The sequence below is a fragment of the Clinocottus analis genome, unplaced genomic scaffold (assembly GCF_023055335.1).
Source record: "Clinocottus analis isolate CAN_PGR_092001 unplaced genomic scaffold, fCliAna1.0.p SCAF_20, whole genome shotgun sequence".
In the NCBI taxonomy this organism is placed as follows: domain Eukaryota; kingdom Metazoa; phylum Chordata; class Actinopteri; order Perciformes; family Cottidae; genus Clinocottus; species Clinocottus analis.
Window position 1 is genome coordinate 1,227,708 of NW_027175932.1, and position 13,358 is coordinate 1,241,065.

The 13,358-nt window shown below is 44.4% G+C and overlaps 1 protein-coding gene across 1 annotated transcript in view; it reads right to left on the reverse strand.

Annotated features, from left to right (window-relative positions):
* plxnb2a.1 (plexin b2a, tandem duplicate 1) overlaps positions 1-13,358 on the reverse strand; it is a 96,919-nt gene that overhangs the window by 56,495 nt on the left and 27,066 nt on the right. The window contains exon 2 of the mRNA XM_068586313.1: positions 1,343-1,395. The gene's annotated coding sequence lies outside the window, so the exon portion shown is untranslated. The remainder of the gene's footprint in view (positions 1-1,342; positions 1,396-13,358) is intronic.

The following is a 13,358-nucleotide window of genomic DNA, read 5'->3' on the forward strand; positions in this document are numbered from 1 at the left end:
CAGATTGAGCGTCGCCGCTTTCGGGTTCGTCAGTTTGCTCACTGCCGTGGACGCGAACACATCACCAACCGTACGTTGGTTTCATCCGGCTGGATCCTCACACCTTCCGGTTGTATAGAAGTCTATGCTTCATGTGTTAAAGCTGCATTCTCTCTCCTGACCACCAGGGGGAGACTCCTCTGGTTGTATAGAAGTCTATGCTTCATGTGTTAAAGCTGCATTCTCTCTCCTGACCACCAGGGGGCGACTCCTCTGGTTGTATAGAAGTCTATGCTTCATGTGTTAAAGCTGCATTCTCTCTCCTGACCACCAGGGGGCGACTCCTCTGGTTGTATAGAAGTCTATGCTTCATGTGTTAAAGCTGCATTCTCTCTCCTGACCACCAGGGGGCGACTCCTCTGGTTGTATAGAAGTCTATGCTTCATGTGTTAAAGCTGCATTCTCTCTCCTGACCACCAGGGGGCGACTCCTCTGGTTGTATAGAAGTCTATGCTTCATGTGTTAAAGCTTGATGCAGGAAGCAGACAATATCATGACGTTACATAAATATACAACATTTATTATTAATATCCAGCTTGTCGTCGTACTCGAGATTGTTTAAAACATCACAACAGATCCAAAAATACTGTATTTTCACAGCTGAACTGCTTCCTGTATCGGTGGCTTTATCAGACATGGTTTCCTGTTTGCTCTTTATCAGGCGTGCATGTGTCTACACACACACACACACACACACACACACACACACACACACTAGAGAAATAACCTGCGTTCATGTGTGTTATAAAAGGACAGATAATTAGGTAACATCTCTGCAGCGCTCTGTGTTGACACAGCAAATCCAGTTTAATGAACTGGTTTTATGGGAATGTTGTATGAAGAGAGAAAGAAAAGCAGGAAGCTTTGTACGGGAGGAGGAACGCAACAATAAAACACGGCACGCAAACGGTTACACAACGGAAAACTGACGAGAAAAGTTGCGTGTCAAACCAAACACATGAAGCTGTGAAGTAAACGTTCCTCCATGTTCCTTCATGCCAACGCTCACAAGTACGAAGAAACAAAAGCTGAATAATAAATCACAAAACTTTAACCTTTAACTCGTCATGATCTCTCCGTGATGCGTCTTCGTCACTGTCTGCCCGACAACAACAACAGGAAGCGGACGTGTTGTAGAGGTGAAAATGCAAATGGAGGGAAAGACTTAATCCTGGTTTATGGGTTAAAGAAGATAACATCCATCTCAGTCACAGCTGAAAGCAGATTATCTCTTGAAGGAAGATATTCTAAAAGTAGAATAAAGTAAAGTAAAGTAGAGTAAAGGTGATTGTTGCTCGCTTACCTGTTCAGTGCTGAGGCCTGATGACCTCTGATGACATGAACGTCTCTTCTCTCCTGCACAAAACAAACGTTACACTCGTTATTCAGCAGTTTGGTTTCATTTGGATTTTATGCAACTAAAGAAATTCATCAGACTCTAAATTAGAGTTTTGTGTGTTAAAGCTGCATTCTCTCTCCTGACCACCAGGGGGCGACTCCTCTGGTTGTATAGAAGTCTATGCTTCATGTGTTAAAGCTGCATTCTCTCTCCTGACCACCAGGGGGCGACTCCTCTGGTTGTATAGAAGTCTATGCTTCATGTGTTAAAGCTGCATTCTCTCTCCTGACCACCAGCGGGCGACTCCTCTGGTTGTATAGAAGTCTATGCTTCATGTGTTAAAGCTGCATTCTCTCTCCTGACCACCAGGGGGCGACTCCTCTGGTTGTGTAGAAGCCTTTGAGAAAATTATTCTCCTTCTCTCTTAATTTCCTCTTCACAGTAATTTACCGTCAGTAATTTACCCCAAATCTTCATCTTTAAAACTGCACAAAGAACATTTTCTTCGGGACAAACATGACTCTTCTGTTCACGTTCAGGGCTGAGGAATATTATTTAAACCACACTGCTGCCGGGTGAAATCCTCAGTACATTAGTATTTAATCTGAGAATCCTCCCGTGGGGTTTTAGGAAGTGTTTCATCATTCTGAGAAGTCAATTAGAGTTAAAACATGGAACAGAAAAGAAATATGAAGCCATGAGCTACTAACAGCCATTTAAAAAAAGAGGGGAAGGTTAATTTAAACAGAGAAACCGCTCGAAACTGAGATGAGTGGAAGTGAACTTCAGAGATGACGACGTGCCCACACACACACACACACACACACACACACACACACACACACACACACACACACACACACACACACAATTACACTTAATGGAGAAAACCCGAAGCTTTTAACTTTTTTTCAATGACTCAGCCTGATCACACCTTAGTGGTCCGTGTAATCTGGACCAAACTAATCAACCACCGAGAATCAGCCGATACGACACTTAACTCCCCAGTCAAGCCACTCCTCTGGTTGTATAGAAGCCTATGCTTCATGTGTTGAAGCTGCATTCTCTCTCCTGACCACCAGGGGGCGACTCCTCTGGTTGTATAGAAGCCTATGCTTCATGTGTTGAAGCTGCATTCTCTCTCCTGACCACCAGGGGGCGACTCCTCTGGTTGTATAGAAGCCTATGCTTCATGTGTTGAAGCTGCATTCTCTCTCCTGACCACCAGGGGGCGACTCCTCTGGTTGTATAGAAGCCTATGCTTCATGTGTTGAAGCTGCATTCTCTCTCCTGACCACCAGGGGGCGACTCCTCTGGTTGTATAGAAGTCTATGCTTCATGTGTTGAAGCTGCATTCTCTCTCCTGACCACCAGGGGGCGACTCCTCTGGTTGTATAGAAGTCTATGCTTCGTGTTAAAGCTGCATTCTCTCTCCTGACCACCAGGGGGCGACTCCTCTGGTTGTATAGAAGTCTATGCTTCATGTGTTAAAGCTGCATTCTCTCTCCTGACCACCAGGGGGCGACTCCTCTGGTTGTATAGAAGTCTATGCTTCATGTGTTAAAGCTGCATTCTCTCTCCTGACCACCAGGGGTGACTCCTCTGGTTGTATACTCCAGGTATTATTTCGACTACATTGCTTTCCTTCCTTCCTTCCTTCCTTCCTTCCTTCCTCCCTTCCTTCTTCCCTTCCTTCTTCCCTTCCTTCTTCCCTTCCTTCTTCCCTTCCTTCTTCCCTTCCTTCTTCCCTTCCTCCCTCCTCCCTTCCTTCTCTTTGGGGGTTTTCACACTGACGTTTCAGTAAAATCAAAGTGTGATGTGATGGATCACAGACAGCTGCCGACTCGTCTCGTCCCGTCGGTTCCTTTAACGGTTTATCTCCTCATTAACTCCACAACGTTCTCATGCGCTCCTTCCTCCATCGTTGGGTTCCTCCAGCAGCTCCTCTCTGTACTTTCACACCAGTTACCTTTCCAGAACAGTGTGTTCCTCTTTATCATTCAAAGAGAAAAGGGGGGGGGGGGGGGGTCAGTCCTGAAGCGTCTCAACACGTCCCGTCTTTAATTAACTGGACATTATGAATCCATCCAACCATCTGCCTCCTGAATCCATCCAGCGGTGAACGCAACCTTCTGCACAGCGGCACAGAGCGTCCTTTGGATTTAATAAACTCCATGTTTCTATATCGCATCAGAGCATCACTTGTTATGAAAGTTCGTCTTTCATGCATTCACCCCAAAAAAGACCGAGAGGCACGTTTGAGTTTTTCATGTGAGAAATAAATCCGGACGATTTAGTCGCTGACAGTAATTTCTCCCCTTTATTAAATACTCTTCATAACCGGATGACAGGGCGATTACGTCTCTGAGATATTCACGTCATGATTTCATGCAACTGGAGCGTAAACTTTCTCCTTTTGAGTCGTCGCAGGGTCGGGGAAGAGCGCGAGGTGTTCGCACACTGATTTCAAAAGAGATTTATTTATTTTTTTAATCTTTTGCTTCCTTTTAACCCGACGGAGGGAGGGAAACGAGGGCCGATGTGCTGAAAGCTTCACAAAAGTGTGAAGTGTGTCTCCAAAAAAAAGAGAAAAACATCGTCTAAATTTACTATTTTCAAATGTAAAAAAATGACGAAACATCTGAGGAAATAAAACCATAAAAGAGCAACAAAATAACGCTTCAAGTGACATCACTTTTGGGGGTGTGGCCAGTGCACTATGACATCACTTTTGGAGGTGTGGCCAGTGTACTATGACATCACAGTTGGGTGTGTGGCATGTGTACTATGACATCACCGTAGGGGTGTTGCTAGTGCACTATGACATCACTGTAGGGGTGTTGCTAGTGCACTATGACATCACTGTAGGGGGTGTTGCTAGTGCACTATGACATCACTGTAGGGGTGTTGCTAGTGCACTATGACATCACCGTTTGGGTGTGTGGCATGTGTACTATACATCACTTTTGGAGGTGTGGCCAGTGGACTATGACATAACTTTATGGGTGTGGCCTGTGCATTATGACATCACCATTTGCAGGTGTGGCCAGTGCACTATGACATCATAGTTGGGTGTGTGGCATGTGTACTATGACATCACTGTAGGGGGTGTTGCTAGTGCACTATGACATCACCGTTTGGGGGTGTGGTCAAAGCGTTGAGCGCTTCATCCCAGAAGAGCTCGGTGTTGCGTTACTCTGCTCCACGCTGGAGTTCAGAAAAGCCCCGGTGGTTGGAAATCCAATAAAAGAAGGAGTTAACGCTCCGCATTCTTGGAATTCCCCCTCCCCTCGATAATATCGACGCGAGTATCGAATGTCGACGATGCTGAGAAGAGAAGTACCAGAGCGTTAAAGTCAAACGAGAAGTAAACATGTAGAGCTGCAAGAACACCGGAGAAGAAACACTACACCTCGGGAGGAGGAGGACTTAAAAAATGAAGGGAAAAAAGATTTAGGTTCAACAAACTGAAACCTGAATATACTGTATATACACGCACACACACACACACACACACACACACACACACACACACACTCTGCTGGATGACAGACGGAGAGCGAGCGTTGAAAGCTGTGATGTGATTTGCAGGTTGATGTGTTTTTGTCGGCAGAGTATTTCATGGTAGTTTATTACACATTGAGTCCTTTACACACTCTCTCTCACACACACACACACACACACACACACAGAGGAGGGGAGTCTTGTAAATCAGTTTTTTCTGGCTGCTTCTTATCTGAGAAATGCCAGCAATGAGAGCACGGCGGCGCAGCGCTGAGCCTCCTTCTCCTCTTTTTAATGACTCTCGTGAAGCCGCCGCCTCGCTGCGCAGTCGGAGGCGGCGAGCGGCTGCCAGGTCGAGGTAAGAGACGCATCCCAGAGTGCAATTAATGATGAAACGTTGTGAAACAACACCGGGTGCTCAGCCGGTGCGTGAACGAGGACGACACTGTTACGCAACATTCTGTGTCGCCGGTAAACTTGTTAGACTGGTTATCTGTTGACGGATCTGAGCCCGGCTGTGAAGGAAAGTGACGTAGAGACACTGGTGGAGACCTGTCAATCACCTAGTAGCCCCGCCCCTAAAGCGTCCCTTTATGGCCTGTAACAGACCATGATGTACTAAATGAACATCGTGCTGTATAGAAGAAGACTTGAGACTAGAGATTGAGACATAAACTCATGTTTACAATGTTTACTGAGGGAATACGTCAAGAGAGAAGTAGAGTCACTTATATAGACTTCTATACAACCAGAGGAGTCGCCCCCTGGTGGTCAGGAGAGAGAATGCAGCATATACTTCTATACAACCAGAGGAGTCGCCCCCTAGTGGTCAGGAGAGAGAATGCAGCTTTAACACATGAAGCATAGACTTCTATACAACCAGAGGAGTCGCCCCCTGGTGGTCAGGAGAGAGAATGCAGCTTTAACACATGAAGCATAGACTTCTATACAACCAGAGGAGTCGCCCCCTGGTGGTCAGGAGAGAGAATGCAGCTTTAACACATGAAGCACAGACTTCTATACAACCAGAGGAGTCGCCCCCTGGTGGTTCTAGTGCAATATTTTGACCAGCCTGATAAGTTGCCTTCCACCCATATTTAACTCTTTTGTTCCTGAGGTCTGGCGAGGCGCTCCATGAATATCCGGGTGTCAGACGTCCTTTCTCAGGAAGCTGTGATGGGATGATGGACGGTTTCTTTTTGCTCTCAAATGTCAGCATTAAAGTCTTTTGGCACAAACTCGGATGAATATCTTTCTCTTGGAGCCGTCGTCGCTCCGACATTTTTCAACTGCAAAATCACGGCAGCCGTTTTGGAAACTGTCACATTTCTCCACCAGAGAGAACAAACTCGAGGCAAGAAAAACAGTTTGTTCTGTCTAGAAGTGAAGTAAGGTACCGGAGCAGAGCAGCATGTGTTTATTTGGGCAGACATGGAGGACGACAGAACCACGAAGCAGAACCACGGAGCAGAACCACGAAGCAGAACCACGAAGCAGAACCACGGACCCGAGAGGAGAAGGAACTCTGGCTGCAGGAGAAGTTAAGTCTTTTTCTCTTTTAGGACATTTTAAAATACTCATTTGCATTGAGAAAGGTTGTAAAATACTTAGTTGGTTTCAGGAAAAGATCGTGAAATAGTTCCCTTTAGGTTTAGGGAAAGATCGTAAAATATTTCGTTAGGTTGACTAAAAGATCGTTAAATTCTTCGTTAGGTTTAGAAAAAGATCGGACTTTGGATTAAAATAACCACGGAGGATCCATCGCTGAATTACTAAATTGGGACCAAAAAAAGGCCAAAAACTCTAGAAACTAAAGTTGGCTGCAGACCTCGTCGCGGCGTCCACGGAGACTCTCAGACTCCTGCAGCATAATCCACCTCTCTGCTGCTAATCCCTTTGTTCCCAACACTCCACAGCGAGGTGAAACCCTCCGTGCTTCTCATGCACCGAGCGGCTTTCTATTCTTTCCTCAAAAGAATTAAAGTTTCCCCTAAAACAGAAACTAGAAATCAAAAAGCAACGAGCCGTTCCCCAAAGGGATCCAAGCTTATCTTAAGACACATTAAGCAGAAATGTAAGACAAACAGAAAATACACTGAGGTTGTAATCAAAGTGTTTTCAATTGGAGATTAATTAACAAAACTGGAAACTTCTTCTTCTTCGAGCCAAATGTTGAGTTTTAGAATTAAAAGCTTTTTTTTTTTCCATCTTAAACCTTCGTCCTCCATCGACTATCTGCTCTCTTGTTTTTCTCTCTGAAAATCTCTCCTTCACAGCCTCAGTGTTACAGCTCAGACTCTGTGGTTAATCCACTGTGGCATGGTACAGGCTTCACACACACACACACACACACGCACACACACACACACACACACACACACACACACAGTCACACAGGTCTGTGCCTGCAGTGGAAGCCTTGCAGACATGGGATTTCCTTTCACATCCAATTTAGACCAAAGAAACTTGGTGAGAAGAGCGTGGAAAAGATAAGCTGCACACACGCAAACACACACACACACACGCACACATCTGTGCAAATATCATAGAAACATCACACACAAACATCAATAGCCCAAACACAATGTTAACGTGATATAACATGCAGCTTAAACCTCCCAAAGAGACATCCACTGCACACAACAGAGAACGACCACCCTTCGGCCTCAAACACACACGCTCACACACCAACACACACACACACACACACACACACACAGACACACATTCCTTTGTAGGAGCATGCAGACAGAAATGTGTTGGGACGTAATTACAATGTGGAGTCTGAACAGCATCCGATTAAGATCCAGAGGTTTTATGGGGCCTTTGAAGAGCTCTGAGAGCAGCAGCTCATCCTGGTTCAGCAAAACCAGACCGCAACACACACACACACACACACACACACACACACACACACACCAGCTTGAAGCCGAATGCCTACTTTCTGCTTCACCATGTTCTCTGGTGCCAGAGTGCAGAGCAGTGATTTCATTACTCGTGCTGATCTGCAGCAGCTGTCCCGTCACGTTTAAATGACATTCGCCATAATCCCGCCCTCCAACTTTTTTCTTTCTCGCTTTCCGGCTATCTGACGCCGGATTTAAAACGCAGGTTTGTGCGATGTGTAACTCCAGAAAAAGGTCCAGCAGCACCTCTCAGTTTCAGCTCAGTTTCAGCTCTTTTGTGCTTAACGCTGTCGATGTGTCATCATCATATCAGAACCGTTTCAATGTCATTGACGCTTCATATTTGTAACCTTATTTTTTAACTATGTTCACCTTGTATTGCTATGCTATTTTGCACGAGTGTGAGTGTTACTTTTTTGTAATACTTATTACTATATATATACACACACAAATATATATCTACAAAATGCAGTGTGTTCATTTTCCGTGGCGTTAGCCTCGAGAACCGCCCAGACATGAACATGTTTGAAGACAAAAGTCTCTCAAAACAACAAGTAACGAGGAACAAAGGCCCGTAAACGTGGCAGTAACGTTGTTTGTTTGTTGACTGATCTTTCAGAGTCGAGGGTGGAGAGCACAGGGGAGTATGAAGGGGAAGACAAATGACATGCAACACTATAGCAGGATGCTATCAGGACCCAGGATACTGGGACCGCATGGACCGAGCCGGAGGCCACCGGCGTCATTACATCAATGGCCGCTCTGTTGCGACGCTGAGGAAACCAGAGCTTTATAAGAAAACTAAAAGCTGCACTGGCCAATGTTTTTATCCAAACAGTGGATCGATTGTGCAGCGTGAAAGGAGTCGCTCTGTTCAGAGCGTCAACAGCTCTCCTCCTCTTCCTCAGGGAGCTCCAGCGTCTTTCAGCTCCTTGTTTCAGCTACAACAAAGACGCTCCGCTAACAGACCCGTTAAGCTAGCATTACCACACGGTGGCAGCCGGAGGCAAAACCACGGAAACATGAATCACCTCAGAGTCATAAGTTAAACATAGAAAACGCCACGTTGGTGTGTTGTTGGGCTCCAATTTTATAACGAACCTGGAGATAACAAACTGATTTAAAGGCGCTAGCGAGCTACAATGATGATGAAGCATTTCCAAAAATGGAGATAAAATGTTGCTAAAAGGCTAAACTATTAAAGAAATGGAGACAAAATGTTGCTAATCGATTCAACTATTGAAGAAATAGAGATACAATGTTGCTAAAAGGCAACATATTGAAGAAAATTAGACAAAATGTTGCTAATAAGCTCATATGTTGAAGAAATAGAGACAAGATGTTGCCAATAGGCTCAACTATTGAAGAAAAGGAGATAAGATACTGCTCATAGGTTTTATATCGTCGGTAAACTACGTCACTTCAGAATCTGATGGACATTTTTCACCGTTCACTGACTCCATTAGCAGCTATAGTTTGAATACATTGAAGAAGAAAAGGTTCATTAGTGTAATTTACTCTTTTTGGACAAATCCATTGTCTGCTTGAATTGCTTTGTGGCCCAACACAGTTCTGCTTCACATCTCCACACAGGGAGAAGCCACATGGACGCAGTGGCTGAGCTCAACATTACTACTGCTGGTTTGTGTTGGACAGTGTGCTCAGACAGACACACACACGGTGTTTGTGCATTTGGACGTCCAGCGATGGACTTCTTTGACTCGTGAGCAGCGCAGGAAGATCACTGGTGCCGCGTTAAGAGAACATAACGCGCCCTCACGACCTTCACCGGCGTATCACGAGGTCTCATGTTCTCATGAAGAGCCAACGCGCAGGAAGCAAATGTAATTACCCGAGTCCAGAACTTTCCACAAGGTGCTATTGATTTTCTATGACGCTGAAAACGCCTAACAAGTTTATGCTTGGAGGGGTTATTAACACTCCTGTGGTTCTCTGTGGGGAAATCTGCCTCAAACCAGTTCAAAGGGGGAAAGAATGTTGTATTTGTGCCACAGTAGAACCGCCAAATACTTTAGTTTGTACTTGTTTTTGTCTGCTTTCGGTAATGCTCGTCTGGCACTTGTGAGTTAAATTGCTGTTGTATAGTTCATACTTCTATGTGTGTTCTCTTTATACTACATGTATTTGTACTCATCTTGATGCTGCAACACTCGCATGTCCACACTGGGGATCAATAAAGATGTCGCTAACCTTAATAAAAAACTCAAAGACACACACACACCCTCATGGTGTTTACGCTGCCAAAATAAAGCCAGAATCCCTACAAATACACATAAAACATCAACGTGTGCGACTGTAAATGTCATTGACAGACGTTTTTCTTCGGCATTCGAACCGGAAATGAGAAACGTATAAATAGAGGCTTTCTGCCGAGTCTGCAGCGAGTCTGCAGCGAGTCACACGAGTCGTCTCGTCAGGAGAAACTCCAACGCACGGGCAGATTTGTTTATTACAAAGCACTTTTTTTTTTGTGCAAACTCAATGACAAACACAGAAAAACCGTCACCTTGAGTGTGTCTGGCATTAAAAGGAACATTCAAAGGACTCATTGACTCATGAAAGAAGACCCAGTCCGTCAGAAAGAAGGTTTGAAATTGGAGAAATCCCCTTTATCGAGACACAAGTCTCGATAACAAACTCCTGGCATGTCGCGCTGTGGATTCATCTCACAGGAAAGCCAGTTTACAAAGCGCGGCTCTAAACACCACAGCATCCATCAGCAGTCCTCTGTGGCCACGAGGAGACATTGACTATTCAGTGGAGCTTCACCCAGCGGTGAACTTGAAGAAAGTAGAAAAAGAAAGGTCATCCGAGTTCCAGCTTTTCAACCCTGTGAAGCAAATCCCAAAAAAATAAATCAAATCCAGCTTTTAAATCCGATCCAATCATTTAAATTTGACAAGACATATTTTATTTATTTACTCCGACATCCTTTCAGATGTTGGAATTTAACGCCGTCTCTCAACATTTCATCTTTCTGACATTAATGCGCTTTGTGTTCCCACTTTAATGAGTTCTTGAAGGTTATCGGCGGGTTCACACGGCTCTCTGATGTCAGTAAACACAGTTTGATGCAACGACGAGACAAATCAGGGACGCAGAGGACGATTCCTGCACTTTAGACCCGCGGCTGCACGGTGGCCAGTCCACACCGGAGTCTCACCTTTTATGAAACGATATTTCACATCTCTTTATGTGGTCTGGCAATGAAAGAAACAGAGATTCACAGCGTCCTGGGATTACAACACCGTGCCGCTCTGCCACTAAATTGTAAATGAAAGCTGAATGTGGCAATTGTGTGCAGCATTAGTTGTGGACATATTTCACTCCGGACCTGCTGTTGCCCACTCTAAAGCTAAACATGTCCATCTCTAAAGCTAAAGCTAGCAATGACCATCTCTAAAGCTAAACATGTCCATCTCTAAAGCTAAACATGTCCATCTCTAAAGCTAAAGCTAAAGATGTCCATCTCTAAAGCTGAAGCTAGCAATGACCATCTCTAAAGCTAAAGATGTTCATCTCTAAAGCTAAAGCTAAAGATGTTCATCTCTAAAGCTAAAGATGTTCATCTCTAAAAGCTAAACATGTCCATCTCTAAAGCTAAAGATGTTCATCTCTAAAGCTAAAGATGTTCATCTCTAAAGCTAAAGATGTTCATCTCTAAAGCTAAAGATGTCCATCTCTAAAGCTAAAGATGTTCATCTCTAAAAGCTAAACATGTCCATCTCTAAAGCTAAAGATGTTCATCTCTAAAGCTAAAGATGTCCGTCTCTAAAAGCTAAAGATGTCCGTCTCTAAAAGCTAAAGATGTCCGTCTCTAAAAGCTAAAGATGTCCGTCTCTAAAAGCTAAAGATGTCCGTCTCTAAAAGCTAAAGATGTCCATCTCTAAAGCTAAACATGTCCATCTCTAAAGCTAAACATGTTCATCTCTAAAGCTAAAGCTAGGTATGACCATCTCTAAAGCTAAAGATGTCCATGTCTAAAGCTAAAGATGTCCATCTCTAAAGCTAAAGATAGCCACATCTAAAGCTAAAGATAGCCACATCTAAAGCTAAAGATAGCCACATCTAAAGCTAAAGATAGCCACATCTAAAGCTAAAGATAGCCACATCTAAAGTTAAAGATAGCCACATCTAAAGCTAAAGATAGCCACATCTAAAGTTAAAGATAGCCACATCTAAAGTTAAAGATGTCCATCTCTAAAGCTAAAGATAGCTAAAGCTAGAGATGTCCATCTCTAACGCTAACATATGCTTAAATCAGATTAATAAACAGACTACGGTTCCTCTCTGGAAGTTTGTTTTCGCTGTCTTGCTGCATCTCTATGTTTGACATAATATTATTTTTTAATCTTCAGGCCATGAAACCGAACAATAAACAAACTTTTCTCTCCATTATTAAGCTTCCAAGGCTCATTATAAAAGTATGATTATCATGGAGCGCTGCAGCCAACAGAGGACACGGACCTCTTCCCCTCTCTGGACGCACGATGAATACATTCTGTAAAAGTCTTGGTGCAGCCTTTAAAGAAAAGAGACCAAAAGACTTCCAAATCAATAAGAAGCCCAGTTTGATTAGTTTCCACAGAGCAGAACAGGAGTAACCCGCTCCAGATCAATGGCGAACTCCTGGAAGAGCTTCTTTTCTTTGATGATAAAGAAAGCAAATCAACATGCCACTGAACATTCCTCCCCTGTGTTCGCCACTGGCAAACCGTTGCATGCCGATGTTGAAAGCAAAAGACTTTCATTTTTTTCCCTCCTCGCGTTGCCGACATAAAAATTAACCCGAGTCGCATCCCGAGGGGGAGAAACCAGGACGTCGACGTACAAAGACGACTCTCTTTGAACACATGAAAGCAGAAATGTTGAAGTAGTAATAAGAAGCGTGTCGGTGAAACAGACCAACGCCGACGCCGCTCATCAGTTCCTTTTTAAAAAGCATCCGATTCTGCCGTTTGCGCTGTTGTGTCTCATCAGGGCCACCGAGAAGCAAATGCTGTAATCCCTCGGACAGAAAAGCCGATAACGTCTGAGCAAGAAGGCTGGAATGAGTCAGCAGAGGTGAGGAGCTACAAGATGGAGAAATAAAGAAATATACTGTGTTGTGTGGTGTGTTCGTTGTTCACCTTAAGGCACAAATCCTCAGAGGAGGAAGTAAATACAGCAAGTAGACCTGCACCAGTACTGCAAATACCAACTGCAACTATAAAAATACCCAAATACAATTAAATATAGCAAAAAAATAAATAAAAGGTTACCTACACAATTAAAATATGCAAAGCCAAATGACTAATGGTGGTGGTTGTCCCCGCTGTAGCCAGCTAGAACTGCTGCTAGCTCCCCGCTGTAACAAGCTAGCACTGCTGCTAGCTCCCCGCTGTAGCCAGCTAGCACTGTTGCTAGCTCCCGCTGTAGCCAGCTAGCACTGCTGCTAGCTCCCGCTGTAGCCAGCTAGCACTGCTGCTAGCTCCCGCTGTAGCCAGCTAGCACTGCTGCTAGCTCCCCACTGTAACAAGCTAGTGCTGCTGCTAGCTCCCCGGTGTAAC